Source organism: Loxodonta africana, chromosome 4, assembly GCF_030014295.1.
Source record: "Loxodonta africana isolate mLoxAfr1 chromosome 4, mLoxAfr1.hap2, whole genome shotgun sequence".
Taxonomy (NCBI): domain Eukaryota; kingdom Metazoa; phylum Chordata; class Mammalia; order Proboscidea; family Elephantidae; genus Loxodonta; species Loxodonta africana.
Window position 1 is genome coordinate 134805661 of NC_087345.1, and position 9535 is coordinate 134815195.

Genomic DNA, 9535 nt, shown 5'->3' on the forward strand with positions numbered 1-9535 from the left:
GGTGTCTTTTGATGAACGGAAGTTCTTTATTTTAGAGTAACAAGTCACGTGGATTTTTAAGAATAATATCATCAACAAACACTTAACATGTTACCGTGTCCTCTTATGCCACGTCCACTCAATTCTCACATTGGCATATTTTTAACTGGGAAAAACAAAGCTTAGAGAAATTGAGAAACTTTCCCAAGTTAGATAACAGCAGAGTCAAAGTTCAAACCCAGCTCTTCCTGCTCCAGAGCCTGTGTTCTGTGATCTCTGTTTTACTACAGAGGGTACCAGTTAATATCCTGTGGATAGTATCTAGTCCTTGATGTCTTTTGTTTGACTTGCACAATTTTTTTCAATTGCATTAGTTGCCAACATTTAAAAATAAGGAGATTCACATGAAAATAAAGATTTCAAATTTTTCTTGAAAAATTGTCGCATTTGGACACATTGGTCTCATTTTCCCACATGTCACCTGGAGCTGGTGGAGCCCAGTAGTTAATGCTCCCTGTAGATGGGCCTGAGCTCTGTAGTTCTCTATGGGAGATGCTATGTTTGGTTACACCTGGCCTGCTTGAGTCATTGTTACCTGGCTCCTGTGGGCATCTGAATTTTCAACTATGCTACATTGATTTCCTTAAATAGCATCATTGATTCTTTTCCCTTCTTTGTTACATCCTTTCTTACCTAAATGGATTCTCTCTGCCTCCCTTCCCCATGTACCTAGGCTGTTGTTCCAGGAAACATTTCATTCTATTGTGCATGGGATCAGCATGAGTCAGGGGCCACTTGATGGCAGCCAACAGCAACAACAGGCTTTTGCTTAGGCTCCCTGTCCACCTCTCTGGCTGGCAGTATTTTTACTGGTAGGGAATAGACAACTGCTTATGTAAGGTAGTTATAAGACCCCCTCAAAATATTCTACCCCTTCCTTTAAAAGGTAGAGACATTGCATCTTATAAGACTGTTGCTGGATTGCAAATGTTTTCCTGGAAGAAATGACAAAATACATACTCTGTTTTATGGCCAATAAGGTTTAATTACAGGAGCCTTTGTGGTGTAGTGGTTAAAGCACTTGGCTGCTAACTGAAAGGTTGAAACCCACAAGCCACTCCATGGGAGAAAGATGTGGCAGTCTGCTTGAGCAAAAATTACAGCTTTGGGAAACCTATGGGGCAGGCAGTTCTGTTCTGTACTATGGGGTCTCTATGAGCCGGAATTGACTTGACAGCAGTGGGTTAGGTTTAAGATTTAATTTATCAGTTTGGTTTCCTAAGCACATGTCTATGGGACAATGAGAGAAAAGCTATGTCAGTTCTATGGGTGTAGAAAGTAGTTAGAAAACCTCGTATCTCTGGCTGAATGCCTCAGCTAGGATGCTATGATGTTGCAGCTGGAAAATAGCACAAGAATAGGGCAGGGCCCAAGGGGTGTTTTCTTTATGCTGAGGTAAAATCAATACTGAAGGCTTTGGTCTTCATCAGTAAGTGCTTCAAGTCCTCTTTGCTGTCAGCAAGCAAGGTTGTGTCATCTGCATATCACGGTTTGTTAATAAGTCTTCCTCCAGTCCTGATGGTGTTTTCTTTTTTGTGTAGTCCAGCTTCTCAGATTATTTTCTCAACCTCCAAATTGAATACGTATGGTGAAAGGATACAATCCTGACACACACCTTTCCTGATTTTAAACCACGCGGTATCTCCATGTTCTATTCAAATGACTGCCTTTTAGTCTATGTACAGGTTCCACATGATCACAATTAAGAAAATAAAAATTCTCACAACTGAACCAATAAGCAACATCATGATAAATGGAGAAAATATTGAAGTTGTCAAATATTTCATTTTACTTGGATCCACAATCAATGCCCACGAAAGCAACAGTCAAAAATTTCAAGTCACGTATTGCGTTGGGCAAACCTGCTGCAAAAGACCTCTTTAGTGTTAAAAAGCAAAGATGTCACTTTGAGGACTAAGGTGTGGCTGACCCAAGCCAGGTGTTATGGATTGAAAATATGTGTCAGCTTGGTTAGACCGTAGTTCTCAGTATTTTGTACCCTGCATTTTGCGATCTGATGTAATTATCCTACATGTTGTAAATCCTAACCTCTATGATGTTAATGAGGCAAGATTAGAAGCAGTTATGTTAATAAGGCAGGATATGATCTATAGGATTATGTTGTATCTTGAGTCAATCTCTTTTGAGATGTAAGAGAGATTAAACAAGTGAGTAGAGATGGGGGAATAGACATGCCAAGCTACATTAACATCATCCAGGAGCAGAAGCTCAGAAGAGACAAGGACCCTCTCCTAGAGCTGACAAAGAGAGAAAGTCTTCCTCTAGAGCTGGCGCCCTGAATTTGGACTTCTAGCCTCCTAAACTGTGAAAGAATAAATTTCTCTTTGTTAAAGCGTGTGATATTTCTGTTATAGCAGCACTAGAAAACTAAGACAGCATGGTATTTTTAGTTGCCTTTTCATATGCACGCGGAAGCTGGACGGTGAATAAGGAAGACTGAAGAAGAATTGATGGATTCGAATTATGGAGTTTGTGAAGAATACTGAATATACCTTGGATTGCCAGAAGAATGAACAAATCTGTCTTGGAAGAAGTACAACCAGAACGCTCATTAGAAGCGAGGGTGGGGAGACTTCATTTCACATACTTTAGACATGTTATAAGGAGGGACCAGTCGCTGGAGAAGGACGTCATGCTTGGTAAAGTAGAGGGTGAGCGAAAAAGAGGAAGACCCTGAACAAGATGGATTGACACAGTGGCTGCAACAATGGGCTCAAACATAGCAACAATTGTGAGGATGGTCCAGGACTGGGCAGTGTTTTGTTCTGTTGTACATAAAAGGTTGCTATGAGTCAGAATGGACTCGATGGCACCTAACAGCAACAACAAACAGGAGGTGGGTGGGTAGCTATGTGTGATCATTTTCCAACTCAGCAAATTTTCCCTGTGTATGTCCCTTGCCCTCCCATTTCCCCTTCCTCTTGGAAACCCCTCTTAGAAGTCAGTAAAACTCACTGGTGGTGCAGTGACTAAATGCTTGACTGCTAATGGAAACATTAGTGGTTCAAACATACCAGTAGCTCCATGGGAGAAAAGACCTAGTGATTTGCTCCCATAAAGATTACAGCCTAGGAAACCCTATATGGCAGTTCTACTCTGTCCTGTAGTGTTGTTATCAGTCAGAATCAACTCGATGGGACATAACAACACAGAACTCTGTATAATGTAGAAGGTTAAGGGCTGGACTCTAAAGTTAGACTCCCTGTATTTGAATGTTGTCTGTGCTGCTTACTAGTGTGTGACGTTGGGTTAGTTCATCGTTTTGTACCTCAGTTTCCTCATCTATAATTTAACTATAATAACATTAAAAAAAGTACCTCATAAAGTCATGAGGACTAAAACATGAGTTTTTTTTTTTAATTTTTATTGTGATTTAAGTGAAAGTTTACAAATCAAGTCAGTCTGTCACACAAAAACTTATATACACCTTGCTACATATTCCCAATTGCTCTCCCCCTAATGAGGCAGCCTGCTCCCTCTCTCCACTCTCTATGTCCATTCCACCAGCTTCTAACCCCCTCTACCCTCTCATCTCCCCTCCAGACAGGAGATGCCAACATAGTCTCAAGTGTCCGCCTGATCCAAGAAGCTCACTCCTCACCAGCATCCCTCTCCATCCCATTGTCCAGTCTAATCCCTGTCTGAAGATTTGGCTTTGGGAATGGTTCCTGTCCCGGGTCAACAGAAAGTCTGGAGGCCATGACCACTGGGGTCCTTTTAGCTTCAGTCAGACCATTAAGTCTGGCCTTTTTATGAGAATTTGAGGTCCGCATCCCACTGTTCTCCTGCTTCCTCAGGAGTTCTCTGTTGTGTTCCCTGTCAGGGCAGTTACCTAGTTCTGGTCTTAGGCTGATGTAGTCTCTGGTTTATGTGGCCCTTTCTTCTTTTGGGCTCATAATTACCTTGTGTCCTTGGTGTTCTTCATTCTGACTTTGGTCCAGGTGGGTTGAGACCAATTGATGCATCTTAGATGGTGGCTTGCTAGCATTTAAGACCCCAGACGCCACTTTCCAAAGTGGGATGCAGGATGTTTTCTTAATTGATTTTCTTATGCCAATTGACTTAGATGTCCCTTGAAACCATGGTCCCCAAACCCCTGCCCCTGCCATGCTGGCCTTCAAAGCATTTAGTTTATTCCAGAAACTTCTTTGCTTTTGGTTTAGTCCAGTTGTGCTGACCTCGCCTGTATTGTGTGTTGTCTTTCCCTTCAAGTAAAGTAGTTCTTATCTATTATCTAATTAGTGAATACTCCTTTCCCACCCTCCCTCCCTCCCCACCCATAACCATCAAAGAATATTTTCTTCTCTGTTTAAACTATTTCTAGAGTTCTTATAATAGTGGTCTTATACAATATTTGTCCTTTTGTAACTGACTAATTTCACTCAGCATAATGCCTTCCAGATTCCTCCATGTTAAGAAATGTTTCACAGATTCATCACTGTTCTTTAGCGATGTGTGGTATTCCACTGTGTGAATATACCATAATTTATTTATCTACTCATCCGCTGATGGGCACCTTGGTTGCTTCCATCTTTTTGGAATGGACATGGGTATGCATGTATCTGTTCATGTAAAGGCTCTTATTTCTCTAGGATATATTCCAAGGAGTGGGATTGCTAGATCTTATGGTAGTTCTATTTCTAGCTTTTTAAGGAAGCGCCAAATCGATTTCCAAAGCGGTTGTACCATTTTTCATTCCCGTCAGCAGTGTATAAGAGTTCCAGTCTCTCCACAACCTCTCCAACATTTATTACTTTGTGTTTTTTGGATTAATGTCAGTCTTGTTGGAGTGAGATGGAGTCTCATTGTAGTTTTGATTTGCATTTCTCTAATGGCTAATGATCATGAGCATTTCCTCATGTATCTGTGAGATACCTGAATGTCTTCTTTAGTGAAGTATCTGTTCATATCTTTTACCCATTTTTAAGCTGGGTTATTTGTCTTTTTGTAGTTGAGTTTTTCCTTCTCCAAGGCTGGGAAGATGGCTATAGGCGCTCAACAGGGCCCATCTCAGGCCCAGGGAAACCAGCCACTGAAGCCTGCTTGGGCGGGGTGGCGGGGCAGTAAAATATGCGCTAGTACTTAGGTTTTGCCAAGAGCGCCATTCTTTGGTTCTGGAGGTATGAGCAGGCTGTGTGGCTGGCTGTTTCTCCCTGAGGAAACTGCAGCCAAAGGCTACTACCAGCCCTCCACAGCTGCTTCCAGGAATGGTGCCTGAGGGCTCCCGGCGATTCAGGTCCGGTAACTCCTCTCTGCTTCCGAACTCTCTCCTCCTCCCCGCCCCTCAGTTCGTTTTCTAACCTTGCATTTGATGTTCAGGGCTCCTAGCTTACCAAAAATATACTTGTTTCACTTGTTTTTTCAGATCTTTGTTGTAAGAGGGCTTGCTGGAAGAGTCTGTCTATTCTGCCATCTTGGCCCCGCCCCCAACATGAGATATTTTTAATGTTCTTAGAACAGAATCTGACAAATAATACACTCTCAATAAGTAACAATTGTTATTGGTGCTGTTACACTGGCAAAAACATTAGACATGTAGAGGGTCAGACAACAAGGCATTAAATTCTTGGTTTGCCATGCACTAGTCGTATGGTCTTGGACAAGTCTATTCATGAGGTGTCAGTTTTCTCCTCTGGAAAAGATGCTGTGAGGATTAGAAGTGTGGTTAAACAATACAACCAAGGTGAAAGCACCAGGGCGGTGTTTGGCCTGCAGCTTGTATTTACTACATTTCATCTCTTTCCTGCCTTCTTTCATTCCCTCTTCTTCCAGTCGTGAGTAATGCAAACTAGCAAATGGGTGAATGTGAATTGTAATGAAGTCCCTGCTTTCATTCTTGATGTTGGTAACTCGTGTCTTGTATTTTCTTGATTAGTCTGACTAAAAGCTTATCATTTTTTAAAATCTTTTTTCTGTTGGTTATCTGTTTTCAATTTTATTGATTTCTGCTCTCATTCATATTATGTTTGCTTTGGATTGCTTCTGCTTGCTTTGGGTTGCTCTTTGTTTTTGTAGTTACTTAAAGTGCAAGATTAAATTATTATTGCAAACTTTATTATTATTTTTTTATTGTGGTAAAATGTATGTAAGAAGACATTTGCCATTTTAACCATTTTTGTGTGTACAATTCAGTGACATTAATTGTGTTCACCATGATGCGTAGCCATCACCACTATCATTTCCAACTTTTTCTTGCTTTGTAATACAAGCATCCAATGCTATAAATTTCCCCCTAAGCATTGCTTTTATAGCATCCCTCAGATTTTGATATGGTGTGTTTTCATTTTCACTCAATTGAAAACATTTTCTAATTTCTGTTGTGATTTTTTCTTTGACCCATGGGTTTCTTAGAAGGGTGTTGCTTAATTTCCAAATAGTTGCTAAAAATCCAAATAGGGGATTTTTTCCAGATATCTTTCTGCTGTTGGTTTCTAGTTTAATTCGATTGTGGTCCGAGGACATATTTTTTAAATTATTTCAGTCCCTTTAAATTTGTTGAGATTTGTTTTATGATTCAGAACATGGTCTATCTTGGTGAATGTGTACTGAAAAAAATGTATATTCTGCTGTTGTTTGGTAGAGTGTTCTATAAACATAAGTTAGGTCAAGTTGGTTGATAGTGACTTCTATATCCTCACTGATTTTATGTCTACTTGTTCTCTCAATTACTGAGGGAGAAATGTTGAAGTATCTAATTTATACTTGTGGACTTGTCTATTTTTTTATTTCAGTTCAATCAGTTTTTACTTCATGTGTTCTGAGGCTGTGCTATTAGGTGAATACACATTTAGGATTATAAATTGGCTGTAAGTCTTATCTTTGTTCATCCATATGTAATGTTTCTTTTTACTCTGGCCAAGTTTAAGATTTTCTACTTCCATCTTTGGTTTTCAGGAATTTGATTATGCTGTGTTTAGGTATGTGGGTTTTTACTCTTGTTTTTGTACTTATTCTGCTCTGAGTTCTCTGAGCTTCTTGGAAGTGTGGTTTGTTGTTTGTCATTAATTTTGGGAAAAAATCTTAGCTATACTCAATTCAAATATTTCTTCTGTCCTATTCTGTTTCTCCTGTCTTCCTGAGACTCCAGTTACATGTATGATAGACTTTTTGGTATTGTCCTACAGCTCTTGAATGCTAGATTTTTTTCCTTTGTGTTTTAGTTTGGATAATATCTATTGATTTTATTCAAGTTCATTGAGTCTTCACTTAGCTGTGTTCAGTCTCCTGATAAGTCACCCTAATGAAGAAATTTTTCATGTCTGACATCATTTGTTGTTCTTGTTTCTAGTATTTCTATTTTGCTTATTTGTATTTTCCATCTCTTTGTTGACATTTTCAAATTTTCATGCATATTGTCCATCTTTAATATTACAGTCTTCTTTAACATACTAACTCTAGTTATTTTAAAGTCCTATTTGATAATTCTGACATCTGGATCAACTTTGCTTTTTTGTTAATTGCCTTATTTCTTGACTTTTTTTTTTTTTTTGGTATCTCATATTTTTTTCATTGAATGCCAGACATTGTGTGTGAAAGGGCAGAAGAAACCGAGGTACATAGTATTGCTACCTGGAAATAAGCATGCCTCTTCTTCCGTCAAGCCATTCATGTTGGGGGTTGAATCATTCTGGTCAGAGATTAAGCTGGGTTGGGATTTCGCTGTTGCTAGAGTCATCTTCAGTGTACCACAGACTTCAGATTCCTTCAGCGGTGGGCTGTCATTACCTTGTGCTTCATGTGGGCTCTGGAGTGCTGGAAATTTGTTCCTGTTTCACTTTTGCTTTCAGCAGTTCTTACATGCCTGCGCCAAAAAAAGAGGTCTCTCTCCATGATCCTGCCCCTCCCAGTAGCCACCTGCTGTTCTATGTTAATCGGTGCTAGGCTTAAGGTGGAGCTGTAGGGTAAGGGGCTTTTGTTGCCTTGCCCACCCTCAGTCTTAACAGGCCATGTGCTCCTAGGCTTCAGGGATGGGGCTTTATCAGCATTCCTGAATCCCCCTCACCCCAAACTCTGCCTTTTATTTATGGAACTCATTGGGTGGGTCTGTTCTCCCCAGAGTAACAGACTTCTAATTTGTAATTTTGTAGGATCTTGGGCCCAAGTGGGTTTCTTGCCCATCCACCAGGGGCCAAAAAATAAAAATAAAAAAATAATAAAACTAGTTTCTGGCTAGGTGATTCAGCCTCATGGTGACCCCATGTGTGTCAGAGTAGAACTATACTCCGTAGGGTTTTCAGTGGTTGATTTTTTGAAAGTAGATCACCAGACCTTTCTTCCAAGGTGCCTATGATGGACTCAAACTGCAAACCTTTTGGTTAGCAGCTAGGCTCTTTACCATTTGCACTACCCAGGCACTCTCCACCAGGGCAGATGCTTTTATATTCAAACTGTCTTCTGGCTCCAGAGGTAGTGGATCCTTACCTAGGTCCAAGGATTGGGACCCTTCTACCATTTGCTTAAGGCTTTTAATTTGAATGAGACAAGGGCCTGGGAAATGGGTGGACTGTCATACCCATATGTTACTAAAGGAACTTTCTCTGGTCTTGCCCATTATCTTTCTCAAGAGTACTAGATAGAGACTAAAGGAAAAGAGCTTGTGAATGAGGGCAAACTCCTCTTGTGTCTGGATCCTCCAGTTATTCTAAATTACATGTTGGCCCACTCTTGGCCTCTCGGACCTTAAAGAAAAATTAGCTGTTTTCTTCTTATCCTCTTTTTTGGTGACTGCCTCTTCCACCTAGGCTCTAAGATAAAACTGTTCATATGTCCCATCTTTCCTTGAAGGAGTTTGTCATTTTTTGAAATTCAGTTCACCTGATTACCTTACAACCTCAGCTCCCTGATAAACCAAAGCAAAAAACCAAACCCGTTGCTGTTGAGTCAATTCCAACTCATAGTGATCCTATAGGATAGAGAAATACTGCCCCATAGGGTTTCCAAGGAGCACCTGGTGGATTTAAACTGCCAACCTTTTGACTAGTAGTGGTAGCTCTTAACCACTGTGCCACCAGGCCTCCAGCTCTCTGATGGACTCAAGAAAAGTTATGACTTCATAGATTATCCAGATTTCTCTTGTGGGAGTGGAAGCAATGTTCTCTTGCTGCTTTCTACATCCTAAGAGGAAGCAGAACCTCTAGTTGTGGATAAATAGATTCTATTCCATGTTCTTCTAACTCTTTCATACTTTCATCAAGAGTGAGATGAGCTCCCACTTCCCCATTGTGTTTTATGCGAGAGACTTGAGAAACAAAGTAGACTGCTCCTCTGTAGACAGCATATTTCTCACCAGAAATCTATAATCAATATTTATCTGAAAGAAGAATCTCATTTTAGAGGCTTGGTATGATAATTTACTGAATTTATGAACTGGGGATAAAAAACATATAGGTTGGTGAATTTTCTTTTTAAAAGAAGTTCTTTTATTATAAAAGTAATTCATTGACAAAGTAGAAAAGTTGAAAAATACAAACGATAA